Source organism: Hemiscyllium ocellatum, unplaced genomic scaffold (genome assembly GCF_020745735.1).
Source record: "Hemiscyllium ocellatum isolate sHemOce1 unplaced genomic scaffold, sHemOce1.pat.X.cur. scaffold_116_pat_ctg1, whole genome shotgun sequence".
NCBI lineage: Eukaryota > Metazoa > Chordata > Chondrichthyes > Orectolobiformes > Hemiscylliidae > Hemiscyllium > Hemiscyllium ocellatum.
In genome coordinates, this window is record NW_026867694.1 from 5936 (window position 1) to 22032 (window position 16097).

The following is a 16097-nucleotide window of genomic DNA, read 5'->3' on the forward strand; positions in this document are numbered from 1 at the left end:
CTAAATAGACACATGATATGATGAGTAAGCGTTTACAGGGATATGGGCCAAGTGCTGGCAAATGGGAATAGATTAGGTTCGGATACCTGGTTGTCATGGATGAGTTAGACCGAAGAGTCTGTGTCGGCGCTATACATCTCTATGACTGTGGGATCATAACAGCTTATACTGTTCTGCTTCATCTCTGGGCTCCCTCATGACCACTTTGTTAATGTCTAGCTTCCTCCGTCTCGAACAATGGGTGTATTTTACTATTACTTTTACAGACATTTTTATACGTTAATTTTTCACTGCCGCCCAGCCCCTGACCGTGTGCTGCTTATTAATTTTTTTTCTGGAAAATTTTTGACAGTCAAGAATTCTTTTTTTCCGATGAGCAAGTGTATTTTCCTTCCGTTTCTGACTATAAATTCTGCATCATTTTCGTTCCCTGTAATCCGTTTTGCACTCCCTGAAACATCAATTGTGTTTCTCCTTCCACAGATCCCAGTGATTAATGCCATCTCCCTGTCGCCTGGGGAGAGGGTGATGTTTGACTTTCTCGTACAGCTGCAGTTTGTGTGGTGAAGGTGCTCCCACAATGGGGTTGGGTAAGAGACATTACAGAGTATTCATTACAGCAACAGTGATGATTTGAAGATAATGTCCAAATCAGGAACAGTTTGTAGTTTTATTATCATGCTTATAATTTCACACAAATATTATTGGAAACTTTAGACAAGGCCAGAGAAGTAGGTTTTGAGGAATGTCTTAAAGGAGGAAAGCAGACCTGTGAGGTTTTGGCTGCGAATTTCAGACCTTGTTGCTTTGGCAACTGTAAAAGCAGCCACACAGGTGAGGTAATGAATTAACAGATCATTGGGAGTCTCGAACAGAATGGGTTGTCGAGGTCTCAAAGGGTGTGTGATGCAGCGAGCTAGGGATGGTCACAACCAGGAATTATATCAAGGGTGAGAATTTTAAATTGAGGGATGTGGGCCGGATGCTGGCAGGTGAGACTAGATTGGGTTGGGATATCTGTTCGGCATGGACAGGTTGGGTCGAAAGGTCTGTTTCCATGCTGTACATCTCTGTGGCTCTATGTTGTTGATTATGAATAGCAGCCTTTTGATGGATCAACAAGTTTTGGTACGAGGAAGTACTTGGGCAGAGATTTAGTTTTTCTTGAGATAACAGGGAGGTTGAATGTGGGAAGTTTGCCAGGAGTGTGTTTGTATAAGGAAGTCTGGAGATAACACAAGGTGGATGAGAGTATATGAGCTAATACAATGTTAGAATCAGCTCGAAATAGTGGTCTTGTCCCCCTCACCTCACCACACCTCTGGGATTCAGCTGGTTGTCAGGTTGTGAATCAGGCGGTAACACAATCGGGAGCTGAGTGGCCATGGTGGAGCCTGAAATGAGTGTCACTCAGCTGGCTGTTGCTGAGCAGCTGCTGCTTGGTAGCCCTGTTGGTGACATCTTCCATCACTTTACTGCTGATCGAGTGTGGACTGACGGAGGGAAATTGGCTTGGTTGGATTGCCCTGTGTTTTCTGTTGAACATGCCTGGGCAATGTTCCACAATGTCAGTAGATGCCAGTGCTGGAGCGGTACTTGGCTTGGCGGGTGGCAAGTTCTGGAGCACAAGCCATTAGTATTATTGCCAGGATATTGGCAGGGCCCGTAGCCTTTGCACTACTTAACCACTTCTTGTTGTTATTCAAACTGAATGAAACTGGCTTAAAACTCACATCTGTGATGTTGGAAACCACTGGAGAAGGCTGAGATGGAGCATCCCACTTCTGGCTGCAAATGCTGTTGACTTATCTGGTGCATGGATGTGTGGGGCCCCTCCATCAGTAAGGGTGGGGATATCTGTGATGCTCCCTGCAGTGAGTTGTTTTATTGTCCATCACCGTTTACAACTGGGTGTGGCAGTTCTGCAGAGCTCTGATCTGATCCATTGGTTGTGGGATCACTTAGCTCTGTTGCTTGGTGCTGATGCTGTTTGATATGCAGATGGTTCTGTTTGGTAGCTTCACCAGGTTGGCACGTCATTTTTAGTTATGCCTGGTGCTGCTTTGGGCATGCCCTCCTTTCCTGTCCTTTGTGATGGGTGAGAGCAGGATTTACAAACCCATGAGATTACAGATTGTGCTGGAGTACAGTTCTGCTGTTGTTGATGTCCCACAGTGCCTCAGAGAGATCCAATTTACGTTCCTACATCTCATCAAAGTCTGTCCCATTTAGAACGGTGATAGTGTCACTCAACACAATGGAAGTTTTTCTCAACTTTAAGCCAAGACTTGTGTCTCCAAAAACAATGTGCAATGGTCGCTCATACCGATACTGTCGTGGACAGATGTATCTGTAGCTGGTCAGTTCATAACAATGAGATCAAGTATGTTTTTCCCTGTTGTTGGTTCCCTCACAACCTGCTGCAGACTCAGTTGAGCAGCTATATCCTTTAGGACCTGACCAGCTCAGTCAGTAATTCTGTTGCAGAGCTAGTCTCGATTGTGGAGATTGAAATCCTGTACCCAGAGTACGTTTGACACCATTTTACTTCCTCAGTGCTTCCTCCAAATGTTGTTCAACATGAAGGAGAAGTGATTCATCAGCCAAGGGAGGACGGAGCATGGTAATCAGCAGGAGCCATGAGACTTCCTGGTGTCCGGAGTCAATGCTGAGTACTCAGAGGGCAAATCCTCCCTGTCTGTGCCACCACCTCTGCCTGGTCTGTCCTGCTGGTGGGACAGGACATATCCAGAGATTTGAGGAGAAAGTGAAGACTGCAGATGCTGAAGATCAGAGTCGAGAGTGTGGTGCTGGAAAAGCACAGCAGGTCAGGCTGATGAAGGGCTTAGGCTCGAAACGTCGATTTTCCTGCTCCTCGGATGCTGCCTGACCTGTTGTGCTTTTCCATCACCACACTCTCGATATCTAGGGACGGTGATGGTGGTATCTGGTCATTGTCTGTAAAAGGGCTCCTGAAGAAGGGCTCATGCCCGAAACGTCGATTCTCCTGCTCCTTTGATGCTGTCTGACCTGCTGCGCTTTTCCAGCAACACATTTTCAACATTGTCTGTAAGAGTTGATTCCATGAGTATGAGTATGTCAGGCTGTTCCTTGATTGGTCTGTGAGACAGCTCTGCACATTTTGACACCAAACTCCAGATGTTAGTCTGGAGGACGTTGCACCATCGAGAGGGCTGATTCTGTGGTTGTATTTTCTGGTGCCTTGTCAGATGCTGAGTGGTCCATCCAGTTTCATTCCTTTGTTGAGACTTTGCAGTGATTCATACAGCGAGTAGCTGGCTGGGCCACTGTCGGGTTGGCAGGATATTTTTCCACCATTGACAATGGTTCCATGGAGATTAGGAGATTCCTAATTCCAGTTATTTTTTCTTGAATTCAGATTCCACCATCTGCCAAGTTGGGATTCGAACCAGGATTTCTGTCATTGGTTTTAATATTTTGGGTAAAAGTTCACTCACTTTAAATATCACTTACCCAGGTTTTGTTTCTTTGTGAAACACTGTCCATCATCCTGTCTCCTCCATCCTTCTCTCCAACAACAAGAGTTTGGAGCACATGGAGTTTCTCTGTCACTAAGACTGAGACAATCCGATCTGCTGCTTCCCTCCCTCCCACTGAGTCAAACTGCCTCGCGTGGTGTTCCCGGATTTTGTCCAAACTTTCTCCAATCCCGGTCAAGCCTTATCAGAGCTCATCTTGACCCTTTTACCCTCATCTCAGTAAACCATAGAGTTTCCAACTCTCTTTTCTCCCCCTCCTCATCAGTCTCCGTCACCGATTCACAGATATTGTTCCTTGTTCTGTCTTTTCTGGTTATGTCCTTCTCTCCCATTCTGTGAAAAACTAATATTTGACCTCATGGTTGTTGAAAAATCCTGCTCCATCTCCACTCTCCCTTTCCTTTCTGAATTCCTTGCATTTGGTGTCCCTCATGGATCTATCCTTGGCCCCTCTTGTATCTCCTCTACATACTGACAGGAGGTGACATTGTGCAAAAGCACCATGTTGGGTTTCACATGTACACTGACAATGCCCAGCTCTCCCTCCCCGTCATCCCTCTCCATTACTCCACTGTTACTCAGTTATCAAGCTGCTAACCACATTCCCACTACTCGATTAGGTGCAGTTTCCTCCAATGAAACATTGTCATGGTTAAACCCGTTGCCTGACCAATTCCTTTCCCTTACTGCTGAGCCCCTCCCTCTCACTGAGAACTATACAGCAGAACTACACTCTTCACAATATTGCAGTTCACTCTTCACAATATTGCAGTTGTTTCTGACGCGAAGCTGACCTTCTGATTAGACGTTTACACAATCCCAAACACCAGGAATTCCAATCTCTTAAACGTTGTTTGTCCCCTCCTCACTCCAGCTCCATTGCTACTGAAACCCCTTACCCGTGTCTGTGTTGCCTTAAACGTGATGAATCCGAAACAGAACCCTTGATTCTGTGACTGGCTCAGAATCTGGTTTCAGACTCCCCCCTCAGTATTTACCCTCAGGCACATCAGTATTTATTCTGTCAAACCCCTTCAGAATCTGGTGGTGCGGTCTGATTGTAGCTGGTGGAAATGGCAGAAGCTGATGTGTTGTATCTGGGTGGAAGGTAAGGACTTGGGGTGGGTGGGGGGAGCTTGCGGGGTGTTCTATCCTTGTTGCAGTTGGAGGTGTGGGTTTCAAAGGCAGAGGTGCAGGAAGTGGAGGAGATACATTGGATGGTATTGACCACATGGGAGGGGAAATTGCAGTCCTTGAAATATTTGGTATTTTGGTATGTTCTGGCTTCACTGGAACACTGCAGTAAGCATGAGACAGAGGTGTTGGCCAGGTGTGTTAAAGTGACAGGCAGCTGGAAGCTCGGGGTCTGTTTTTGCAGCAGAACGTAGATCATCAGTCGCCATTTCCGCCACCTCCACTGAGATGCTGCCAGACACAGGTTCCTGTCCCCTCCATTAACAGCTATGCACCCTCCCAGCCAGATCGTAATCCACTCCTTTGTCTTTCCAAATGTTCCGGTCTCTCTCTGGGTCCTGTCCCTGCCTATTATTTACTCTTTAACCCCTATCTCCTGCAGTACAAAGATCTGCAGGTTAGTTGAATTGGCCAAGCTAAATTTCCCATAATGCTCAGGGATGTGTAGGTTAGGTACATTAGTCAGGAGGAATATACAGTAATAGGGTAGGGGAATGGGTCTGGGTGGGATACCCTTCGGAGGGACGCTGTGGACTTGTTGGGCCGAATGGCCTGTTTCCACACTGTCAGGATTCTAATTTTCCCAGCTCCCATCGGTTCTGAGGAAGGGCCACTGGACAGATTCCTGTTCCCAGATGCTGCCAGACCTGCTGAGCTTTCCCAGCACCTCCTGCTTGTTGTTCCTGATTGACACCATCCATCCACCTTCCGGGTTTGATTCAGGCAGGGGGAGGATCCCACCACTGACCTCACAATGGGGTCCAGCTGATTGATGGCAGCTTTCCACCAATAGGAAAAGGTGGTGGGACTGGTGGACCAAGTGGAACCAGCTGGTCATCCAAACAATGGGAGTGAATGAGGGGCGTGGCCAGTGGGATGACACGTCACCAGTAACTCCGCCTGTGCAGTGTCACGTGACTCGGCCGTTGGTGAATGTGGGAGAGGCAAACAGGGAAGGGGAGAGTGGCCTCAGAGACAGAGGTAATGAGTCACTTCAGACTGGGAAGTTTTAATTACACTCTGTACGGGTCGTTAGTCTGAATTAGAAACTCTTAATCCCGCGTTTGCAGCAGATGGGAAAATGGCTGCGGCCCTCAGGCGGTGATAGGTCCTGGGATATGGCCGCCATCTTTATTGGGGGCAAGGTACAGTGAGGGGCATGGACATGTCCCCTTCCTAGGATGGGGGTGGGGGGGGGGGGATGTGATTTTAGGAGAGGCATTTACACATCAAGCACAAACCAAGAGAAAGGTATGTCTTTATATTCTGTTTTGTTTTGTCAATTTATTTCATAGGATATTAAATCAGAATAATTGAGGTTGGGATCTCAAAAGTAAGTTTTTACAGTCAATGGAGTCATCAGGATCTGAATATCATTGGCATTTAACTGTGGAAGGAGAAAGGTTTGTCAGTTCTGTTTGTGGGAAAATATCTCCAATATTTTTGTTAAGCAGAAAGATGTACAAATTCGTGGTTGGAACACCCTTTGGGTGTGTGCTCTGTTCTGGGCCATGCAGCTGAGGAAGGAGATATTGGCCTGAGAGGGAGCACAGATTTATCCAAATTACACCTCGTCTCTTTGTAAGAACTCTGATTTAGACCCAGACACCCACTTTATGATGTTAACCTGTAAACTTGATATTTTCAATTACCTGCAAGCTTCCCATTAAAACTCCTTTTAGACTCAAATTCCAGTACCCTTTCAGGTGGGATGTTCCAGCTTCTGACAACTGTCTGTTCATTCAGAAACTGCTGAGGTCCATGTTGACTCTGGGGTTACAAAGGGCTGAATTGAGGTGCTGTCCCTGAACACCCATTGAGATACACTGGAACAGTACAGGAGGCTGAGGGCAGTGTAGGTGTGAGCAGACAATGACAATGACAGGGCTGCACTGTGAGGGCTGCTTGGCTCAATGAGAGTGTTCTGGAGTTGGGTGTAAACAGAGTGAGGGGAGACAGGGAGAAGGTGAAGCTGAAATTCCGTTTTAGTTCAGGCCGTTCAGAAATTCACATGGTCCCATTGGGAACAGCCAGTTTTTAAGTGATACCTGCGTGGTATTTGTTAACAGTTTTTAATGTATTTTTCCTGAGGGCAGTTGAGAGTTAACCACATTGCTGTGGGTCTGGAGTCACATGTAGGCCAGACCAGGTGAGGATGACAGTTTCCTTCCCGACAGGACATGAGTGAACCAGTTGGGTTTTCTAACAATTGACAATAGTTTCATGGTCATCATTCGCCTTTTCCTTCTAGATTGTATTGGATTCCGATGCTGCCATCAGCCATGTTGGGATTCTATCCCTAATCATCGGAACACTGTACATTTCAATCATCTGGCAGGAATACCATTAAGCCATTGCCTTCCTTTTTTAGCAATATTTAAAAGCAAGTTCCATCATTCTACGTGTACAATGTGAGATAAAATACTGCGGTGTCCATGTGTCGGCCTCTCCAAAAGGTCAATCAACAGAACTTTGTTTGGGGGTGAAATATGTCACTTTTTTGTGGAGGGGGGAGGTGGTTTATTAAACAAAAACGAATCTAAATAAAAATCTTATGCCACGGACATGTAATTTCTGAAGCTGGAGGGGGATTACAGAGACAGGGAGGGTTGTGGGGCTGGAGGGGGATTACAGAGACAGGGAGGGTGGTGAAGCCGGAGGGGGATTACAGAGACAGCGAGGGTTGTGGGGCTGGAGGGGGATTACAGAGACAGGGAGGGTGGTGAAGCCGGAGGGGGATTACAGAGACAGGGAGGGTGGTGAAGCCGGAGGGGGATTACAGAGACAGGGAGGGTGGTGAAGCCGGAGGGGGATTACAGAGACAGGGAGGGTTGTGGGGCTGGAGGGGGATTACAGAGACAGGGAGGGCGGTGAAGCCGGAGGGAGATTACAGAGACGGAGGGTGGTGGGGCCAGAGGGGGATTACAGAGACAGGGAGGGTGGTGAAGCCGGAGGGGGATTACAGAGACAGGGAGAGTTGTGGGGGCCGGAGGGGGATCACAGAGACAGGGAGGGTGGTGAAGCCGGAGGGGGATCACAGAGACAGGGAGGGTGGTGAAGCCGGAGGGGGATCACAGAGACAGGGAGGGTGGTGAAGCCGGAGGGGGATCACAGAGACAGGGAGGGTGGTGAGGCCGGAGGGGGATCACAGAGACAGGGAGGGTGGTGAAGCCGGAGGGGGATTACAGAGACAGGGAGGGTGGTGAAGCCGGAGGGGGATTACAGAGACAGGGAGGGTGGTGAAGCCGGAGGGGAATTACAGAGACAGGGAGGGTTGTGGGGCCAGAGGGGGATTGTTGTCCAAACATCACTGTGATGTACATGGACTGCAGCATTTCAGGGAGGCGGTTAACCACCACTTTCTCCAAGACAAGTAAATGGGGCCAAGAAATACTGGTCTAGGCAGCAAAGGCACCCTCCAGTGAATAAAACCAAGCAGTGACCTCTCTGAGCTGACTTGCTGTGAAGTTAAAAACCTCTCTGGAAATGGGGTGGGCAGAGAAGAGAAACAGTGACATTTCACAGCTGCCCTCAGAGAGACCTCACCCTTGGAAGTACTCAGAGCCAGGGATCAGCTCAGTGAGTTTCAGTCTCTTCAAACATCAATCTTAGTCAGTTTTATTTTATTAAATCTACAATCGTGAGTCAGGTGAGGATTTCTTTTTAATGTCTTACGGTCTCTTGATTGAAAGTTTAAGATATAAAACGTAAGCAATAAGTTATTCTCAGGCAGTATTTTTCGAGCAGTAAGACTGTGCCTTTGTCATGGTCTGTAGGTTGTTAAGGCGGAGAGATGGCCTGTTGTAGAGTGGCCTACTGTTCCTGTCGGATGTGGGAGATTAGGGAGAGTTTCAATGAACCTGATGATTTGTCTGCAAGAAGTGTGATTGCAAATCCTATTGGATCACATGGATTGGTGGAGGAGTGATTAAAGGCAGTGAGGAATTGACAGGAGCCGGGGAGTGTGATAGGCGGCAGTCTCAGGATACTGCAGATAGAGTCAGGTAGGTGGGTTACCTCCAGAAAAGCTAGGAGGGGTAGGTAGGTACTGCAGGAGTCTCCTGTGGCTATCCCCATCTCAGACAAGTGTACTGTTTTGGAAAATGTAGGTGGTAATAGACTTTCAGGGGAAAGTAGCACTGACAGCCAAGTTACTGGGACTGAGACTGGCTTCTAACATAATGTGAGGTGTATCCAGTTCCACACGATCGATGGTGATAGGGGACTCTCTCGTCAGGGGCACAGTCTGCCTTTTCTGCAGCTGACAGTGAGAGATCAGAATGGGATGGTGCTGCCCTGGTGCCAGCATCAAGGATGTCTCTCAGAGGGAGCAGAATATTCTCAAAGGGGAAAATAACCAGTGGGAGGACATTGTACATTGGTACCAATGACATAGAAAGGGGAAAGCATGGGGTCCTGAGGAGCAGGGAGATTTGCTAGTGCCACTCGGGAGGCATTAAACCAGTGAGGGAGTCGGGGTAATCCTAAAGAGATAGTGAGAAAAGAGGTGAGTCTGAGGCTGGTACTGTTCACCAGATCAGACTGTCAAGGCAGGCAAGAGCAAGTCACAGAATGAGGTGCGACGGACCAGTTGCACTGCATTTATTTCAGTGCAAGAGACCTGACAGGTCAGGCAGGTGGGCTCAGGGTATGGTTTTGAACATGGCACTGGGATATTACAGCAATTACTGAGGCAGCAGTCAGGGATGGATAGGACTAGCAGCTTAATGTTCCAGGGTATAGATGCTATAGCAAGGGGACAACAGAGCAGGGGGAGAGGTGTTTTTGATTTGAGGTAACATTATGGCTGGGCTTCGGGAGGATATTCCTGGGAGTACATCCAGGCAAGTTATTTGGGTGGTACTGAGAAATAAGAAAGGGATGACCATCTTACTGGGATTGTATTATAGACTTTCTCCCAATAGTCAGCGGGGAATTGAGACACAATTTTACCGGCAGACCTCAGTTATCTGTAAAAATATAGTTGCAATGATAAGGGGTTTTAACTTTACCAACATAGCCTCAGAGTGCTGTAGTTTTAAGGGCTTGGATGGAAAGGTATTTGTTCAGTGTGTACGAGAACATTTCTGATTGAGTTTGTACGATGTACCTACTAGAGAAGGAACAAAACCTGACCTATTTCCTTTATTCATTCACAGGATGAGGCTGTCACTGGCTCGGCCAGCATTTATTTCTGCGTTTACCCAGAGGGCAGTTAAGAATCAACCACGTTGCTATAGGTCTGGAGTCCCATGCAGACCAGACCAGGTAAGGATGGCATTTTCCTTCCCTAAAGGTCATGAGTGAACCATATGGGTTTTTTCAACAATTGACAATGGATTCCTTGTCGTCACTTGATTATTTTTTCCAGATATTTATTGAATTCACTTTCCAAAATCTGCCGTGATGGGATTCAAACCCAGGTCCCCAGAACGTTATCTGGGTCTCTGGATTAACTGTCTAGTGATAATTTCACTCCGTCATCACTGCCTCTTAGGAAATGAGGCAGGGTGAGTGACTGAGTTATCAGTGGGGCAGCACATCAGCACCAAAGATCCCACAGTATTGTGGCTCAGTGGTTAGCGCTGCTTCCTTAGCAACAGAGACCTGGGTTTGATACCAGCCTCAGGCAACTGTCTGTGTTGGAGTTGGCACATTCTCCCCAGTGTTTGTGAGGGTTTCCTTCGGATATTCCAATTTACTGCTACAGTCCAAAGATGTGTAGGTTAGTTGGATGAACCATGTTAAATTTCCCATAGTGTCCAGATGCAGTATATGAGGTTTTGGGATGTGCCGGCAAATCTCTGCCTGATGTGAAAAGATCGTTTTGAGGTCCTGGACAGAGCTCAGTGACGTGTGGCTGAACGTTTTACATTTCCCGTGGCGGTAAGGGAAGGTCAAAGGTGTGGAGCATGTGTTGGTGGGACTGTGTGGACCTAACAAGGGAGGTGCAGAGGGAATGGTCTCTGTGGAACGCAGATAGCGGTGGGGAGGGAAATATGTCTATGGTGGGGTCTGACTTTAGGTAGCAGAAATAAGAGGTTAATGCGCTGTATCTGGAGATTAGTGGGGTGGAAGATGAAGACCGCAGGGCTGTATTCTTTATTGTGGCTGGAGGGGTGGGGTAAAGGTGGAGGTGCGGAAAGTGGAGGGTATGTGTTGGAGGGCATTGTTGATCAAGTCGGAGGAAAGTTACAGTCCTTGAAGTAGGCCTTTCTGGGATGTCTTGGAATAGAATCCAAAGAGATTAAATGAATATATCACAGACAAAAGATTAACTGGACCAGAGAATAGGACCGCTTAAAGGTCAACAAGGCTGTCTATGGAATCACAGAGGGTGTGAAATATATGCAAATATTTCACGTCATTTTTACTGGAGAAGTATATGGAAGCTCGAGAGTTTGGAGAAATAAACAGTGATAACTTGAAAAGTGTCCATGTTTCAGAGGAGGTGGGACTGAGTGTCTTAAATCGCATTAAGGTGGATAAAGCCCTGGAACCTGATCAGGTGTATCCTGGAACTTTCTGGAAATCTAGGGAACTGATTGTTGGGCCTCTCCTGAGGTAGTTGTATCGTTGATAGTGACAGGTGAGGTGCCATTATTTTAAAAAAGGTGGTAAGGAGAGGCCATGGAACAAGAGAACAGTGAGCCTGAAGTCAGTGGCAGGCAAGTTGGTGGGAGAGATTCTGAGGGACAGGATATCCATCTATTTGGAAAGGTAAGGAATGATCAGGGAAAGTCAATGTGGCTTTGTGCATGCACAATTGTGTTTCACTAACTTGAGTAAGTGTTTTGAAGTGACAAAGAAAATTGATTAAGCCAGGCGGTGAATGTTGTTTATATGGACATTCAACAAGGTTCCACAAAGCAGACTGGTTAGCAGGGTTAGATCACATGGAATGCAGGGAGAGCAAGCCATTACAAAACTACCTTGAATGTAGGAGACAGAGGATGATGATTGAGGGTTGCTTTGCGGACTGGAGGCCTGTGAGCAGCAGTGTGCTGCAGGGATGCATATTGGGCCCTTAAATAAATGACTTGGATGTGAATATATGAGATATGGTCAGTAGGTTTACAGAAGACACCAAAATTGGAGGTGTAGTGGACAGTGAAGAAGGTTAGTTCAGAATACTTGATCAGATGGGCCATTGGAGCAAGGAATTGCAGACTGAGTTCAAATTAGATAAATGTGAGCTGTTATATTTTGGAAAGGCAAATCAGGGCAGGACTTATGCACTTAATGGTAAAGTCCTGGGGAGCATTGCTGAACAAAGGGACCTTGGAGTGCAGGTTCATAGTTCCCTGAAAGTCGAGTCACAGGTAGGCAGGGGAGTGAATGCAGCATTTGGTACGCTCCCCGTTATTGGTCAATCATTGAATGCAGCTGTTGTGATGTCATATTGTGGCTGGACAGGGCACTGATGAAGGCCCTTCTGGAATTCTGTTGTCAGTTCCAATCTCCCGGTTCTTGGAATAATGTTGAGAAACTTGAAAGGGTTCAGAAAACATTTGCAAGGACTTTCCTGGGGTTGACGATTTGAGCTATTGGGAAAGGCTGAATAGGCTGGGACTACTTTCCCTGGAGATTTGGAGACTGAGAGGTGATCTTATAAAGTCGTGAAGGGCATGGATAAGGTGAGCAGTCAGGGACTTTTTCCCAAGTTCGGTGGCTCCAGAACGAGAGGGTACAGGCTTAATGTGAGAGGGAAAAGATTTAAAGGGGATTTAAGGGGCATCGTGTTCATGTTGAGGGCATTGCAAGTATGGAATGAGCTGCCAGAGGAAGGGGTGGAGGCTAGTACAATTGCAGCATTTAAAAGGTGTCTGACTGGGTACTTGAAGAGGGAGGTATTAGAGGGATAAGGGTGAACCGCTGGCAAATGGGACTCCATTAACGCTCTCCGTTAATGGTCAATGCATTGAATACAGTCATATTGTGGCTGGACAGGACGTTGATTAAGCCACTTCTGGAATTCTGTTTTCAGTTTGAATTTCCCTGTTCTGGGAAGGATGTTGTGAAATTTGAAAAGGTTTGGACAAGATTTTCAAAAACGTTACCAGGATTGGAGGATTTGGGCTACAGGGAGGGGCTGAATAGGCTGGGGCTATTTTCTCTGGAGAGTCAAAGACTGAGAGGTGACTTCATTGAGATTTATAAAATCACGAGGCGCGTGCATAAGGTGAGCAGCTGGCATCCTTTTTCCTCAGGTTAGGTGGGTCCAAAACTAGAGCACATGGGTTTAAGTTGAGAGGGCAAAGATTTAAAAGGGATCGAACTGGCAACGTTTTCAAGCTGAGTGTGGTGTGTGTATGGGAGGGGCTACCAGATGAAGTAGTGGAGGCTGATAAAATCACAACATTTAAAAGGCTTCCAATTGGGTACATGAATAGGAAGGGTTTTGATGGATACAGGCCAATAGATGGTAAATGGGAATTCATTAGTTTAGGATTCCTTGTTGGCACAGACGAATTGGACCGGAGGTCTGTTTCTTTGATCTTAATAAATTAAGATGCATTCCTCTCTTTTGTGCAGAGCTAGCTGAAGCACAGATAATTATCCTTGGAGCTGAGAAGGTGAAGCAGTGATTTTGACCTGGTGCCGATTTTGTTCCAAGGTCTTGAATTTGCAAAGAGAGAGGAATTGTTAACCCTGTCACAATTTTTAGTAACTACGTTCAAGTAATTGGCAAATAATACAAGGTGAAAATGTGAACACTATTTTACTCAATAAGTTCTGAGCATCTGGAACAGTCTGAACGACACAGATTCAGCAGGTATTTTGAAACAGACTTGGAATTTTACTTTTTATGGAAAGATTTGGGGGTAGTTGGGACAGATTTGCATCATCTACAGAGGGAGAGAGGACAGCTCCAATGGGCTGAATAGCCCCCAGCCCCTGTGCTCTGTGATACTGCCCCATTCACTGTGAATGATGAAGCTCATCCCAAGGCAGAGAGAGCGAGGAGCCCACCACTCACCTCACAATAGGGGATGGTTTGATTGATGGCAGCTCCAGACCAATGGGAGGAGAGTCTGTGTGGCCCTGCAGCCAATGGGAGTGAATGAGGGGTGTGGCCAGCAAGACAACACCTGTCCATGAGCTGTGCAGGTGCAGTGTCACTGGGTGGGGGTGGGAGAGGGAGAGACAGCAGGGACTGGGACAGAGGCTGTCGGACCTGAATTACAGACTCCCGGTAAATTAAAACCAAAAGAACTGCAGATGCTGTAAATCAGAAACAACAACCAGGAGGTTCTGGAGAAGCTCAGCAGGTCTGGCAGCATCTGTGACGAGAAATCAGAGTTAACGTTTCGGATCCGGTGTCTCTTCCACAGAACAGATGTTACTGAGAAAAAAAAAGTCCGTTTATGTGCAGAAGATAGTGTGGGGGGATGGGGGCAAGATAAAAGGAGTAAAGGTGGGGATAGAGTGAGAAGAGCGGTTGGATAAAGGAGTGGATAACGATCTGACTGGGGGAGGGTGACTAGCTGTTAGTGGAGACTGTTAGTGGCTAACCATAGTTAGTGTGTAATGACAGGCTGTGACATGAGGTGGCTTCGACATGAGGTTGTTAACCTATAGTTAGCCACTAACTGTCTCCATTGTAAGCTGTTGCCCACCTATATCACTGCACGATTGGAGCTGCTGAGGACACAAACCTTTGGAATTTCCTCCCTAACCCCCTCTGTCCAACTTAAAGATGTATCTAAAAATCGTTCTCTTTAATCAATGTTTCCATCATCCGTGAAGCATTTTAGGAGATTTGTCAATGTGAAAGGCTCCATACAATGCAGGTAGTTGTTGTTATTGTCTGACATCAGGAGAAACAGGGATGAGCCCTCTCTCTCTCATACCTGATGAACAGCAGCAAAAGCAGGAAGCACTGAGCATGCTCCAGCCCACAATGGGCCTCGGATTATTGATGTCAGCGCAGGACCAATAAGAGTTGGGGGAACGAGGCTGGAGGACCAGGATGTGCCAGTTGGTCCTTCAACCAATCGGAGTGAATGAGGGGCGGGACAATACTCAACCACGTGATAAACTTCACTGACAGCACAGTGTGTGTTGTGGCCAAGGCATTGGAAATGTGTGAAGGTGCGGGGCAGGGGGAAGGAAAGACATATTGACCAGGAAGAGTAGGAAATTTTAATGGTATGGAATGAGAGGTTTGACAGAACTTAGTGCACATTGTAAAACACAAATTTGAAAATCCCAAATTCTGCTCCATTTTCCCTCCCTATAATGCATTTTGCACTCCCTGAAATATCAACTGTGTTTCTCTCTCCACAGATACCAGTGATCAGTGCCAAAGCCCCATTGCCTGTGGAGAGGGTGATGTTTGACTCCCTGCAATCCTCTTCCTGACCTCTCCGCCCCCACCCCACTCCGGCCTATCACCCTCACCTTGACCTCCTTCCACCTATCCCACCTCCATCGCCCTCCCCCCAGTCCCTCCTCCCTACCTTTTATCTCAGCCTGCTTGGCTCTCTCTCTCTCATTCCTGATGAAGGGCTTATGCTCGAAACGTCGAATTCTCTATTAAAACATTTGCAGCTGTGATCTCCAGCATCTGCAGACCTCATTTTTTACTCCCTGTACAGCTGCAATTCGTGTGGTGAAGGTGCTCCCACAATGTGGTTGGGAAAGAGCTGTTATAGATTATTCACTCAGCGACAGTAAAGAGTTGACAATGTATGTGCAAATCAAAAAACAGTTTGTTTTTTTTAATCATGTTTATAATTCCACAGAAATACTATTGAGAGCTTCTGACATAAGGCCACAGATGGGGATATTAGGTCAGGTGATCAAAAGAATTGCCAAATAAACGGGTTTTCAGGAATACCTTTAAAGGAGGAAAGCAGGTCTGAGAGGGTTAGGGTGGGAATTCCAGACCGTGTTGCCTTGGCAACAGTAGAAACAGCCAGACAAGTGAAGCAATGAATAAACACATCGTTGGGAGTCTGAAAGAAAATGAGTTGTCAGGGTCTCACAGGTTGTGTGGTGCAGGGAGACAGGGATGTTCACAGCCAGGAATTACATCAAGGGTGAGAATTTTAAATTGTTGCTTGTTGATGGATCAACAAGTTTTGGTGCAAGTGAGCACTTGGACAGTAGGGTTTTAGATACTCTTGAGATTGCATGTACGTTGAATGTGGGAGGCTGGCCAAGAGTGTGTTTTATAACGAAGTCTGGAGATAACACAGGGATGGACGAGTATTTCAGTAAATGAGCTGAGACTAGGGTGGGGTTGGGTGATGTCACGAATGTAGAAATAGTGTTTTTGGAGTTGGGCTGCGCCTCCTCCTCATCACTCCCCCTCACCAAATCACAGATATAGTTCCTTGTTCTATCTGTCTGTCTTTTCTGGTTATGTCCTTCGCT

General features: G+C 46.8%; 1 long non-coding RNA gene across 1 annotated transcript; it reads left to right on the forward strand.

Moving 5' to 3' along the window:
* Positions 1-488: 488 nt before the first annotated feature.
* Positions 489-15045, forward strand: LOC132809400 (uncharacterized). Its single transcript, XR_009642288.1, has 3 exons — positions 489-590; positions 9875-9983; positions 15006-15045. It is a non-coding gene; the product is annotated as an uncharacterized LOC132809400 (long non-coding RNA).
* Positions 15046-16097: the final 1052 nt, after the last annotated feature.